Below are 14,879 nucleotides of genomic sequence, written 5' to 3'. Positions count from 1 at the left end.
GATAAGCCAGATTTCAGTAGTATAATATTTTTGTAATGCCTGATCGAAAGGATGATTCTGTGAAAATCAGGTACCATCTAGATCTAGACAAACCTATAAACTTATTAATAAAATTCTAATAAATAAAACAGAAAACTTACTAAAAACATGTGTATTGTTTTTTTATAGAGATATCCACCCCGTGCATTCTCTGTAACTATTTGTGTACCGGCTGGCTTTTCCTAGATGGCAGCTGCTTCAATTCTATCTGAAAAGAGGAAGAAAGCTATTCAAAGAAGGAGTTACAAAATTTTCCAACACGAAGTCCCAATGGCATAAGGATAAAAAAATTAAAATCAATGTCTTGATTTTGTTCTCTGTTTTGAACAAATGCAGGCCCTTAGAAAATCAATATGTCAGCAGTCTACGGACTCCTATGGGAGCCACCTTTTCAAAGTTATTTTAAAAACAAATAGAAAATCAAGGTGATTATGTCACAAGGTGGTGAATATACAGTAACTGTGGTGGGAAGATTCTGTCACTCCAAAAATGAATGACAGACACAAATTCTTAATTTTAATCAATTGATAAAGAGAAGACTCCAACAGGAGAATACAAAAAACATAATTTGTCAAGATATTAGGACAGTTTTATGCTCAGCATCATGTAAACAATTTTTTCAAGACCTAAGAAAACTGCATTCAAGTAAGCAAAGCTATAGAAAAGGATAACAAAATAAGGGGATACAAGCCCACTTTATCATAAATCTGGTTCACAGATTACAGATGAAGGATATATTAAAATTGACACAAATATATTATCTACTATAATTTTACCTCTATAAAAATAGGTGAGGCAATATACATATCAGATGAAGACAAGTTAAAATAAAAACTGTGTCGGTGAAATACAAAGAACTAAGGTGGGCAGTCAGTGGCTTATTTATTTTTTAACTGGAAGTTTGTACCTCTTAATCTTGTTCACCTATTTCCCAGCTGCCCTGGCAACCACCCATTTGTTCTCTGTATCTGTAAGTCTACTTTTGTATTGTATTGTTTGTTAGTTTTTTAGATTCTCTATATAAGTGAGATCATATGGTATTTGACTTATTTCACTTAGCATAACACCCTCTAGATCCATCCACGTTGTCCTAAATGGCAAGATTTCTTTTTATGGCCAAGTAATATTCCATTGTACTGGCTATTTTAAACAAAAAATATATGTAAAAGCCCTGGAGGAGTATGAAATGTTTAGAATAGTGTTTGATATACAGTAGGGCTCAGTAAATATCTACAATAGTAATTATTATTGAATTTCCACTAATTATATAAAACAGGATCTCTCCTGCTTCTGATATACAAATACATTGGAAATTGAATCAGATTCATATACACTGAATTATATATATTTATAGTTTTTGACTTAATGACCACTTAGAAAACTTTCTATCACTAAAACGTAGAATTGTTTCTCATGAAGTCCTTGGTGACATCTTTGCATTCGTTATGAGATCAACAAAGAAATAAAGTCGTTAAAGTGAGCTAAAGCACTCACTTTATAAAAGCACTGAGAAAATTATGTTATTATAGTCATTTTGGATTCAGAAAAAACTCTGAAATTTCAAAGAATGTATTTTAATTGAGGTATAGTTTACACACAGTGGAATGCCCAGAACTTCAGTGCCTATTTTGATGAGCTGTGACACTTGCAGGCGCCCTTGTAAGCACACACCAGTCCTTCCTGTCCCTTTTTAGTCAATCCCAGGCCCACCTTTGAATCAAGCACTACTGTGGCATCTTCTGCCATACATTAATTTTGCCTGTTTCAGAACCTATTAGAAATTTAGTCAAACCATATATGTTCTTTGGGGTCTGGTTTATTTTTCTTAGTCTAGTATGTTTTAAGTTGATTCACGCTGTTGTGTGCATCATTGACTCAATACATTTTACGGTTGAATAATATTCTATTAAGTATGTTTAAGATAATTTACTTATTGATCCTCCTGCCAGTGGAAATGAGTCATTTTCAGATTAATACTCAAGATTAAAGATACTATGAACATTCACAGACAACTGTTCTTGTCAACGTAGCTGCTGAATTGCTAGGCCATGTGGTAAGTGTATGATTGACTTTCTGAGGAACTTCCAGTCTGTTTTATGTGCTCACTAGCAATTTATGACTTCCTACAACCCCAGCAGAATTTGGTATTGTTAGCCTTTTCAATTTTAGCCATTCTTGTAACTGTCCATTGTATTTCTCTTCTGACTAATCAAGCTGCACATTATTCATGTATTTACTGTCCATTAGTATATATTTTTTCATGTGTTTAAATCTTTTGCTCATTTTTTTATTGAATTGTTGATCCATTCTTTCCTGATCGAATTACCTTAAGATATGTCTACAACCAACTGGCTATATGTGTGTGCTCTATTGCAGGCTTATCTACTTGGTAGCTTTTTGATAAACTCTAGGATTTTCTCTGTTCCTGGTCATGTTGATTCTACATATAGTTTTACTTCTTCCTTTCTCAAAGTACCGCAGCCTTATTGCAATGGCAAGGAGGTCCAGTACAATGATAACTAGAAGAGATGAGAGAGGACATCCCTCCCTTGTTTCTCATCTTGGGGGGAAAATATTTAGTCTTTCACCGTTGGTATATCTGTAGGTTTTTCATAAAAAACAAAATTTCTTGAGGAAATTTCCTTCTATTCATACTTTTGTATTTTTTCTAGAAAATCATGAACAAGTGGTGAATTTTGGCAACTGATCTTTCTGCATATACCCGGGTAATATGGGTTATCTGTTAATATTATGAATTATATTGATTGTTTATGAATGAGAAAACAACATTACATTCCTGGGATAAATACCACCTGATGATCATGTAGTATTTTTTTGTATGCTGCAGGATTCTATCTATTAATATGCAGTAAGGATTTTACTTCTGTGTTCATCTGAGGTATTCTCAGTTTTTGTTTTTCCTTGTAATGTGAGTCTGGTTTTGATACTGAAGTACTTATGGCCTCATGAAATGAGTTAGAAATATTCTCTATTCTTCCATTCTCTAAACAGAGTTTGTGTAAGAGTGCTATTATTTCTTTCTTAAATGCATGATCATTTGGTCCTGGACTGGCCTTTGTAGGGAGGTTTATAAATTCAAATACACTTTATTTAATCAGCATAGGGTAATTTAGGTTTTCTATTTCTTCTTGAGTCAGTTTTCGTAATTTTCAAATTTCAAGGACTGTGTGTTTAATCTAAATTGTTGAGATTACTGTCAAAATTTTTTTCATATTTATATTTATCTATTATATTTTAAACAGATTTATTGGTATACAGTGCTTTTATATTTATGTTGAAATTTCCTATTTTCTCCTTATTATTCATATTTTCCTTTTTTAATTGAATGAAAGGTTCCTTAAATTCTATAATGCTTTACAATTTTCAAAAGTTTCATACACATGATTTTATGTAATCCCATAATAACCCTTTCTTTCTTCCTACCCCTATACTGCCCCTACCCCTTCCTTCTCCCGATTGGTAACCACTAGTTTGTTCTCTGTATCTGTAAGTCTGCTTCTTTTTTGTTTTATTCACTAGTTCTTTTTTTTTTCAGTTCTTTTTTTTTTAACATCTTTATTGGAGTATAATTGCTTTACAATGTTGGGTTATTTCTGTATAACAAAGTAAATCAGCTATATATATACACATATCCTCATATCCCTTCCCTCTTGAGTCTCCCTCCCACCCTCCCTATCCCACCCCTCTAGGTGGTCACAAAACACCGAGCTGCTCTCCCTGTGTGATGCAGCTGCTTCCCACTAGCTATCTATTTTACATATGGTAGCGTATATATGTCAATGCTACTCTCACACTTCGTCCCAGCTTACCCTTGCCCTTCCCTGTGTCCTCAAGTCCATTCCCTACCTCTGTGTCTTTATTCCTGTCCTGCCTCAAGATTCTTAGGAACCACTTTTTTTTTTCTTTTTTTTAGATTCCACATATATGTGTTAGCATACGGCATTTGTTTTTCTCTTTCTGACTTACTTCACTCAGTATGACAGTCTCTAGGTCCATCCACCTCACTACAAATAACTCAATTTCATTTCTTTTTATGGCTGAGTAATATTCCATTGTATATGTGTGCCACATCATTTTTATCCATTCATCGCTCGATGGACACTTAGGTTGCTTCCATGTCCTGGCTATTGTAAACAGTGCTGCAATGAACATTGTGGTACATGATTCGTTTTAGATTATGGTTTTCTCAGGGTATACACCCATTAGTGGGATTGCTAGATCATACGGTAGTTCTATGTTTAGTTTTTTAAGGAAATTCCATACTGTTCTCCATAGTGGCTGTATCAATTTAAATTCCAACCAAAAGTGCAAGAGGGTTCCCTTTTCTCCACACCCTCTCCAGCATTTACTGTATGTAGATTTTTTGATGATGGCTATTCTGACCGGTGTGAGGTGATACCTCATTGTAGTTTTAATATGCATTTCTCTAATGATTAGTGATGTTGAGCATCCTTTCATGTGTTTGTGGGCAATCTGTGTATCTTCTTTGGAGAAATGTCTATTTAGACCTTCTGCCCATTTTTGGATTGGGTTGTTTTATTGATATGGAGCTGCATGAGCTGCTTGTAAATCTTGGAGATGAATCCTTTGTCAGTTGCTTCATTTGCAAACATTTTCTCCCATTTTGAGGGTTGTCTTTTCGTCTTATGTTTTCCTTTGCTGTGCAAAAGCTTTTAAGTTTCATTGGGTCCCATTTGTTTACTTATGTTTTTATTTCCATTTTTCTAGGAGGTGGGTCAAAAAGGATCTTGCTGTGATTTATGTCATAGAGTGTTCTGCCTATGTTTTCCTCTAAGAGTTTTATAGTGTCTGGCCTTACATTTAGGTCTTTAACCCATTCTGAGCTTATTTTTGAGTATGGTGTTAGGGAGTGTTCTAATTTCAGTCTTTTACATGTACCTGTCCATTTTCCCAGCAACACTTATTGAAGAGGCTGTCTTTTCTTCACTGTATATTCTTGCCTCCTTTATGAAAGATAAGGTGACCACATGTGTGTGGGTTTATCTCTGGGCTTTCTATATTGTTCCATTGATATATATTTCTGTTTTTGTGCCAGTACCATACTATCTTGATTACTGTAGCTTTGTAGTATAATTTGAAGTCAGGGAGCCTGATTCCTCTAGCTCCATTTTTCTTTCTCAAGATTGCTTTGGCTATTCGGGGTCTTTTGTGTTTCCATACAAATTGTGAAATGTTTTGTTCTAGTTTTGGGAAAAATGCCACTGGTAGTTTGATACGGATTGCACTGAATCTGTATCTGTAGATTACTTTGGGTACTATAATCATTTTCACAATGTGGATTCTTCCAATCCAGGAACATGGTATATCTCACCATCTGTTTGTATTGTCTTTAATTTCTTTCATCACTATCTTATAGGTTTCTGCATAAAGGTCTTTTGTCTCCTTAGGTAGCTTTATTCCTAGGTATTTTATTCTTTTTGTTGCAATGGTAAATGGGAGTGTTTCCTTAATTTCTCTTTCAGATTTTTCGTCGTTAGTGTATCGGAATGCCAGAGATTTCTGTGCATTAATTTTGTATCCTGCTACTTTACCAAACTCATTGATTACTATAGCAGTTTTCTGGTAGCATCTTTAGGATTCTCTACGTATAGTATCATGTCACTGCAAAAAGTGACAGTTTTATTTCTTCTTTCCTAATTTGGATTCCTTTTATTTTTCTTCTCTGATTTCTGTGGCTGAACACTTCCAAAATGATGTGGAATAACAGTGATGAAAGTGGGCATACTTGTCTTGTTCCTGATTTTAGAGGAAATGCTTTCAGTTTTTCACCATTGAAAATGATGTTGGCTATGGGTTTGTCTTATATGGCCGTTATTATGTTGAGGTAAGTTCCCTCTATACCCACTTTCTGGAGAGTTTTTATCATAAATGGATGTTGAATTTTGTTGAAAGCCTTTTCTGCATCTATTGAGATTATCATATGGCTTTTATCCTTCAGTTTGTTAATATGGTGTATCATATTGATTGATTTGCTTATATTGAAGAATCCTTGCATTTGTGGGATAAACTCCACTTGATCATGGTGTATGATCCTTTTAACTGTTGGATCCTGTTCTACTAGTGTTTTGCTAGAGGAACTAGTAAAATGAGTTCCTCCCTCTGCTATATCTTGGAAGAGTTTGAGAAGGATAGGTATTAGCTCTTCGCTAAATGTTTGATACAATTTGCCTGTGAAGCCATCTGGTCCTGGGCTTTCGTTTGCTGGAAGATTTTTAATCACAGTCTCAATTTCAGTGCTTGTGATTGGTCTGTTTCTATTTTCTATTTCTTCCTGGTTCAGTCCATAAGGTTGTACTTTTCTAAGAATTTGTCCATTTTTTCCGGGTTGTCCATTTTATTGGCATAGAGTTGCTTGTAGTAATCCCTCATGATTCTTTGTATTTCTGCAGTGTCAATTGTTACTTCTCCTTTTTCATTTCTAATTCTGTGGATTTGAGTCTTCTCCCTTTTTTTTCTTGATGAGTCTGGCTAATGGTTTATCAATTTTGTTTATCTTCTCAGAGAACCAGCTTTTAGTTTTACTGATCTTTGCTATTGTTTTCCTCATTTCTTTTTCATTTGTTTTTGCTCTGATCTTTATGATTTCTTTCCTTCTGCTAACTTTGGGGTTTTGTTGTTCTTCCTTCTCTAGCTGCTTTAGGTGTAAGGTTCTGTTGTTTATTTGAGATTTTTCTTGTTTCTTGAGGTATGACTGTACTGCTATGAACTTCCCTCTTAGAACTTCTTTTGCTGCATCCCATAGGTTTTGGGTCGCCATGCTTTCATTGTCATTTGTTTCTAGGTATTTTTTGATTTCCTCTTTGATTTCTTCAGTGATCTCTTGGTTATTTAGTAGTGTATTGTTTAGCCTCCATGTGTCTGTATTTTTTCCTCTAATTGATATCTAGTCTCATAGCGTTGTGGTTGGAAAAGATATTTGATACGAATTCAAATTTATTAAATTTACCAAAGCTTGATTTGTGACCCAAGATGTGATCTATCCAGGAGAATGTTCCATGAGCACTTGAGAAGAAAGTGTATTCTGTTGTTTTTGGATAGAATGTCCTATAAATATCAATTAACTCCATCTTGTTTAATGTGTCATTTAAAGCTTGTGTTTCCTTATGTACTTTCATTTTGGAATGATCTGTCCATTGGTGAAAGTGGGTTGTTAAAGTCCCCTACTATTACTGTGTTACTGTCAATTTCCCCTTTTATGGCTGTTAGCATTTGCCTTATGTATTGAAGTGCTCCTACAATGGGTGCATAAATATTTACAATTGTTATATCTTCTTTGGATTGATCCCTTGATCATTATGTAGTGTCCTTCTTCATCTCTTGTAATAGTCTTTATTTAAAAGTCTATTTTGTCTGATATGAGAATTGCTACTCCAGGTTTCTTTTGATTTCCATTTGCATGGAATATCTTTTTCCATACTCTCAATTTCAATCTGTATGTGTCCCTAGGTCTGAAGTGGGTCTCCCGTAGACACTATATATATGGGTCTTGATTTTGTATCCATTCAGTCAGTGTCTTTTGGTTGGAGCATTTATTCTATTTACATTTAAGGTAATTATCTACATATATGTTCTTATTACCATTTTCTTAATTGTTTTGGGTTTTTCTTCATAGGCGTTTTCCCTCTTTTGTGTTTTCTGCCTAGAGAAGTTCCTTTAGCATTTGTTGTTAAGCTGGTTTGGTGGTGATGAATTCTCTTAGCTTTTGCTTGTCTGTAAAGATTTTAATTTCTCTGTCAAATCTAAATGAGATTCTTGTTGGGCAGAATAATCTTGGTTGTAGGTTTTTCCCTTTCATCATTTTAAATATGTCCTGCCACTCCCTTCTGGCTTGCAGAGTTTTTGCTGAAAGAGAAGCTCTTAACCTTATGGAGATTCCCTTGTATGTTATTTATTGCTTTTCCCTTGCTGCTTTTAGTAATTTTCCTTGTATTTAATTTTTGATAGTTTGATTAATATGTGTCTTGGCATGTTTCTCCTTGGATATACCCTGCATGGGACTTTCTGCACTTCCTGGAGTTGATTGACTATTTCCTTCCCCATTTTAGGGAAGTTTTGAACTATAATCTCTTCATGTATTTTCCCAGACCCTTTCTTTTTCTCTTCTTCTTCTGGGACCCCTACAATTTGAATGTTGGTATGTTTCATGTTGTCCCAGAGGTCTCTGAGATTGTCCTCAATTCTTTTCATTCTTTTTTCTTTATTCTGCTCTGTGGTAGTTATATCCACTATTTTATCTTCCAGGTCACTTATCCATTCTTCTGCCTCAGTTATTCTGCTATTGATTCCTTCTAGAGAATTTTTAACTTCATTTATTGTGTTGTTCATCATTGTTTGTTTACTCTTTAGTTCTTCTAGGTCCTTGTTAAACATTTCTTGTATTTTCTCCATTCTAGTTCCAAGATTTTGCATCATCTTTACTATCAGTACTCTGAATTCTTTTTCAGGTAGACTGCCTATTTCCTCTTCATTTGTTTGGTCTGGTGGGTTTTTACCTTGCTCCTTCATGTACTGCATATTTCTCTGTCTTTTCATTTTGCTTAACTTACTGTGTTTAGGGTCTCCTTTTCGCAGGCTGCCGGTTCATAGTTCCCGTTGTTTTTGGTGTCTGCCTCCAGTGGGTAAGGTTGGTTCAGTGGCTTGTGTAGGCTTCCTGGTGGAGGAGACTGGTGTCTCTGTTCCAGTGGGTGGGGCTGGACCTTGTCTTTCTGGTGGGCAGAGCTGGGTCTGGTGGTGTGTTTTGTGGTGTCTGTGAACTTATTATGATTTTAGGCAGCCTCTCTGCTAATGGATGGGGTTGTGTTCCTGTCTTGCTCATTGTTTGGCATGGGGCGTCCAGCACTGGAACTTGCTGGCTGTTGGGTGGAGCTGGGTCTTAGCATTGAGACAGAGGTCTCTGGGAGAGCTCTCACCAATTTATATTATGTGGGGCTGTGAGGTCTCTGGTGGTCCAATGTCCAGAACTTGGTTTTCTCACGTCAGAGGCTCAGGCCTGACACCAGGGTGGAGCAACGAGACCCTGTCAGCCACACAGCTCAGAAGAATAGGGAGAAAAAAATGAAAGAAAAAATAAGAATAATTTAAAAAAATTAAAAAGATAAAATAAAATTTTAAAATTATTAAAAGAAAAAAATAAAAAAGAATTTTTAAAAAAAGAAGAGAGCAACCAAACCAATAAACAAATCCACCAATGATAACAAGTGCTAAAAACTATATTAAGATAAACATAAAAATCAGAAACACGTCAGTTGCTGACAGCAAACCTCAAGTCTACAGTTGCTCCCAAAGTCTACTGCCTCCATTTTAGGTTGATCCGTTGTCTATTCAGGTATTCCACATAAGCAGCGTACTTCAAAGTTGACTGGGGATTTAATCCGCTGCTCCTGAGGCTGCTGGGAGAGATTTCCCTTTCTCTTCTTTGTTTGCACAGCTCCTGGGGTTCAGCTTCCGTTTTGGCCCTGCCTCTGCATGTAGGTTGCCCTCAGGCTTCTGTTCCCACCCAGACAGGATGGGGTTAAAGCAGCAGCTGATTAGGGGGCTCTGACTCACTCAGGCCAGGGGCAGGGAGGGGTACGGAATGCAGGGCAAGCCTGTGGCGGCAGAGGCCAGAGTGAATTTCAACAGCCTGAGGCACACTGTGTGTTCTCCCGGAGAAGTTGTCCCTGGATCACGGGACCCTGGCAGTGGCGGGCTGCACAGGCTCCCCGGGAGGGGAGGTGTGGATAGTGACCTGTGCTCGCACACAGGCTTCTTGGTGGCGGCAGTAGCAGCGTTAGCATTTCATGCCTGTCTCTGGGTTTCGAGCTGATGGCCACAGCTCGCGACCGTCTCTGGAGCTCATTTAGGCGGTGCTCTGCCTTCTGTGGGCAGACAGGGAAGGAATCCCTTCTCCTCGTGCACCCTGAAACAATGGTCTCTTGCCTCTTAGGCAGTTCCAGACTTTTTCCTGGACTCCCTACTGGCTAGGCAGTGTTCACGCCGCCAACCCTAGTCCTCTCCCGGGGGTCTCATCTCCGAGGCCCGAGCCTCAGCTCCCAGCCCCCGCCTGCCCCGGTGGGTGAGCAGACAAGCCTCTCAGGCTGGTGAGTGCTGGTCAGTATGGATCCTCTGTGCGGAAATCTCTCTGCTTTGCCCTCTGCACCCCTGTTGCTGCGCTGCCCTCCGTGGCTCCAAACTTTCCCCCTGCCCACCCCGTCTCTGCCAGTGAAGGGGCTTCCTAGTGTGTGGAAACCTTTCCTCCTTCACAGCTCCCTCCCAGAGGTGCAGGTCCTGTCCCTATTCTTTTGTCTCTGTTTTTTCTTTTTCCCTATCCAGGTACGTCGGGATTTTCTTCCCTTTTGGGAAGTCTGAGGTCTTCTGCCAGCATTCAGTAGGTGTTCTGTAGGAGTTGTTCCTCATGTAGATGTATTTCTGATGTATTTGTGGGGAGGAAGGTGATCTCCACGTCTTACTCCTCCACCATCTTGAAGGTCCCTCCCTGTTGTATTTTTTAAATTAAGTGATATCATATCTGTCTTTCTCTGTCTTATTTCACTTAACATAATCCTCTCCAAGTCCATTCATGTTGCCGCAAACGGTAAAATTTTATTCTTTTTTTATTGCTGAATGGTATTCTAGTGTGTGTGTGTGTGTGTGTGTGTGTGTGTGTGTGTGTGTGTATGAGATCACATCTTTATCCATTCATCTCTTGCTGAACACTTAGGTTGCTTCCATAACTCAGCAATTATAAATAATACTGTTATGAGCATTGGGGTGCATGTATCTTTTCTAATTATTGTTTTTCAGATATATACCCAGGGGGGTTATATGGTAGTTTTATTTTTAGTTTTTTAAGAAACCTCCATACTGTTTTCTATAGTGGCTGCACCAATTTACATTCCCACCAACCGTGCACGAGGGTTCTCTTTCCTCCACATCCTCACCAACATTAGTTACTTGTTGTCTTTTTGATGATAGCCTGTCTGACAGGTGTGAGACAATATCTAATTGTGGTTTTGATTTGAATTTCCCTGATGATTAGCTATGTTGAGCATCTTTTCATGTGCCTGTTGACCATCTGCATTTCGTCTTTGGAAAAATGTCTATTCAGTTCTTCTGCCCATATTTTTATTCCAGTTGTTTGGTTTTTTTGATGTTGACTTTTATGAGCTATTTATATACGTTGGATATTAACCCCTTATCAGTCACATCATTTGCAAACAGCTTCTCCCATTCTGTGGGGTTTTTTTTTCATTTTTAACACACATATGTGTGTGTGTGTGTGTGTGTGTGGTGTGTGTGTATGTATGTGTATATATATATATATATATAAATAACTGTCTTTGTCCTTATATGCTGATTCCATTATTTCTGTCATTTCTGGTTCTATTTCTATTAACTAATGCTTTTTCTCATGGCTATGAGTTACACATTCTTTCTTTTTCACATGCATGATGTCTGAATGGACGTAGACATTAACGATATCATATTGTTGAGCTTCTGTATTATGTCGTTCCAGCACGCAGCTAATCTAGCTGTGAACCAGCAAGAAATCTTCAAGGTGTGTTTCCAAGCTCTGTTAGAATCCCTCCAGCATAGCCTTTTCCTAGGACTGTAAAGTACTGTACTGCTAAGTTGTAACATTTTAAGGTCTCTACTGAATGCCTTATTGAGTAAGGTCTTGCCATTATATCTGGATAGAATTTGGATGGTCCCAAGCACTGTGTGAGGTCTGGCCATTATGCAGCTCACAATTGCTTTGTAATATTTCTTTCCTGAGTAGTTTTTCTTTGCTTGGCCTTGTGAAGTGTCCTCCTACACATGTGCAGCTTAGTGTTCAACAAATGATCCAGAAAACCTCTGTTCAAATTTCCTGAGTTCTTCTTTTCAGGGTTTTCTTCTCTCCATGACTCCGACCCAGAAATTCTCTGCATCAGTTCTCTGGAACTCCAGTCTCTGCCCTATCAGTTCAGTGAGACTGCTGGGACTTGGCTCGCTTCACTGTGCCACAGTCCAGAAAGGGCCTCCAGGCCCAAAGTCAAGGCAATCACGGGGCTCACATAGTTCGCTTGCCTTATTTCAGGAATTGCAATTTTGTACTGCCTACTGTCTGAAACTCACTAAGTCATATATTTTTCCAGAGTTTTAGCTGTTTACATTGGGAAGGCTACTCTGTTAACAATGAACTTTATGACTTTTTAAATACTTTTTAATAAGTTCCAAGAAATTTTAGTTTTTGAAAATAATTAGACATTTTATTATGCTTTTTCCAAAAAATCATCTTAATATGCAAGTCTGAGATGCAAATCACCAATAAGAGTTGAATTCAGTTAATGCAATCAAGTCAACTTCTGAAATGTATCTCCATGAATCAGTTTCAGAAAATAGTTAATGTTAAGTTTTATATCAGAGGTCAAAATGTATACAGCAATGACCTGTATGTCCAACAATAAGACTATGTCTAAGAGACATAAAGAAAACTGGAAAGTCAAAAATTATGTAGTATGACTTTAATATTTATATTTATAGATTTTTTTGCATAATCCATATTACATATAATATATATTACTGTTTACATCTGATGAAAAATTAAATCATTTAAGCCTGACATTTATAATAGTCAGCTAACATCTAATATTAAAATAAAGCTTGTCTTCTTTCCTTGTTTGTACATCTGCCTCTCCCATTCCACAGTACTTTTCCCTGAGTCCCTGTTCTCTTTCTGACTATGATTTCATGATTGCCATATAGTGATATTCCCCTAATTTTTATGTATGTCCCCTCCTTTCCCTCAAGTTTTAATTTCATATTTCCATCTGCCTATATTTAGATTACTTCAATGTTTCCTCATATTCAATATATACAAACTCAATTTTTTCTGCTCACAAAGAAGCATTGCTTCCCATTTATCTAATTCTTCTTAGTGATATTTTTCCTATCTCTTAGTTTTATAATATTAATTTTTGCACTGATTCTTCTCTCTCCTTCACATTAAATCTTTTCTTGAGTCCTTTGGATAACACTTCTTATATACAAGTGGTTATTTGTACTCCTGCTTGTGGAAGACTTATTACATTGAGAGTCCCGAATAAATGGCTTCCCTGCATTCACGCCCTTTGCCTTGTATTCCCTCCTATTCTGACGCCATCTCTTACCACCATGTTACTGAATTTCTGAGCCTTACATGTGATAGACACCTTGGACTGACTACATCATTAGTCATTCTATCATCCTTTTAGAGGAAAGAAGGTGAAAAAGCATAAAACTACATTTTCTGTACTTCCTTGATGCTAGGGTTCTGAATATGTTGTTGGCTTAGAAATAAACGCACTGACAAAAACTGAATTAGTTGAAACTGAATCACACAGTGAGACAGGACAACACAGGGCATATATCTGGCTGTTGTACCTTGTAGCAGGACTGTTTTATGGACCCTGTGTCTGTAGCAGTAGCTCCTTGAGTCAGCAGGCAGCTTCCCGGTCATGACAGCAAAGGCAGCAATTCCTTTGGAGCCTATTCCTATTCAGCTGGGTAGTTGCGGAGGTCATTCATGAAAGTACGGCCTAGTCTCTTCTTCAACTATTCCATAGCTATTCATGTATCCTTTTCTGCTTAAATTGGCTGGAGTGAATTCTGTTATCCATTGTTAAGAATGCTGATGAACAGTTTCCTTGTCTTTAAACAAGGATACTAATATCTTGAAGGGTTACTAAAAGGATTGAATGGGACAATTCGGGTAAAGCATAACACATATTACCCGCCAAAAACTAGTTCTTGTTGTTGTGTTATATTGTTACTCTTATTCTGAAGTGGCTTAACAATCAGAATGCCTGGGTCTGAATTATGGCTCTTAGCATATGTTCTTTCTGCAAGCTTGGTCAAGGTGCTTGACTGCTCTAAGGCTTGACTTCTTTATCTATAAACTAGGTAAATAATATAACTACTTCATGTATTTTGGTAAAAATTAAGTGAGAATATGTAAATAAAATTTTCTTTTCTGTGTTTTGTTATTTTCCACACAAATCTGATTCCATCAGACTAATTTCCCATATTGCTTCCTATTTTTAATGCCATGACCTTACCTTGTTTCCTCAGAATTCTGAGCACACTTTTTAAAACTGACACCCAGCGCCTCAACATTATGTATTCTCTCCTTTTCAATTCAAATCCATTTTTCAAGCTGTTCCTTTTTCATGAAATCTTTTCAGGGACTTGCAACCTACCTTGATCACTTCCTTGATCTTGGAGCTCCTACAAACGGCACCATGCATTTTAACACTTCACTGTTTTTTTCCACTAGTAAATGTGCCTTATTTCTTTCTCAAATGGATTTTTAGCTCCTTGAGATCAGTAACAACTACTTTTTAAAAATACATCTACAGAGCTCTTACAAGGGTTCACCATTTAACAGTCACTTGAAAAACTACTGACTAGATGATTTACCACGACATTGATTGAATTCAAGTAGATTATATAATATTTTGGAATATGTTATTAAATATAGAGAACTTAGACGTAAGAACTTGGTTATTATTTTTTCTCTTTACCAAAACATTTCTGTCTCTGATTTCCTTTATTTGTGTTTAATTCTAACCACAGAAAGAATAATATTAAGTGAGCTGAGAAAGTGAACACATAATATGCCACTGTCAACATTAGAACATGGGAATGACTTCTGTTTCTTAGACACATTTGTCAGCAGTGACATAAGAGTTTGCACAGATAAAAGAGCATTGTTTTCAACCTTGGTTGCACACTGGAATCATCTGGAGAACTTTAACAATACCAATACCTGCGTCTTAACCCCAGAGACCTCCATTTAA

The 14,879-nt window shown here is 37.0% G+C and overlaps 1 protein-coding gene across 1 annotated transcript in view; it reads right to left on the bottom strand.

Annotated features, from left to right (window-relative positions):
* The window catches only part of MEI4 (meiotic double-stranded break formation protein 4), a 197,798-nt gene that overhangs the window by 59,373 nt on the left and 123,546 nt on the right, over positions 1-14,879 (bottom strand). The window lies entirely within an intron of this gene.

This window comes from Globicephala melas, chromosome 14 (assembly GCF_963455315.2).
Source record: "Globicephala melas chromosome 14, mGloMel1.2, whole genome shotgun sequence".
NCBI lineage: Eukaryota > Metazoa > Chordata > Mammalia > Artiodactyla > Delphinidae > Globicephala > Globicephala melas.
The sequence above is the reverse complement of the archived record's forward strand: the minus strand, read 5'-3'. Positions and strand labels throughout refer to the sequence as shown.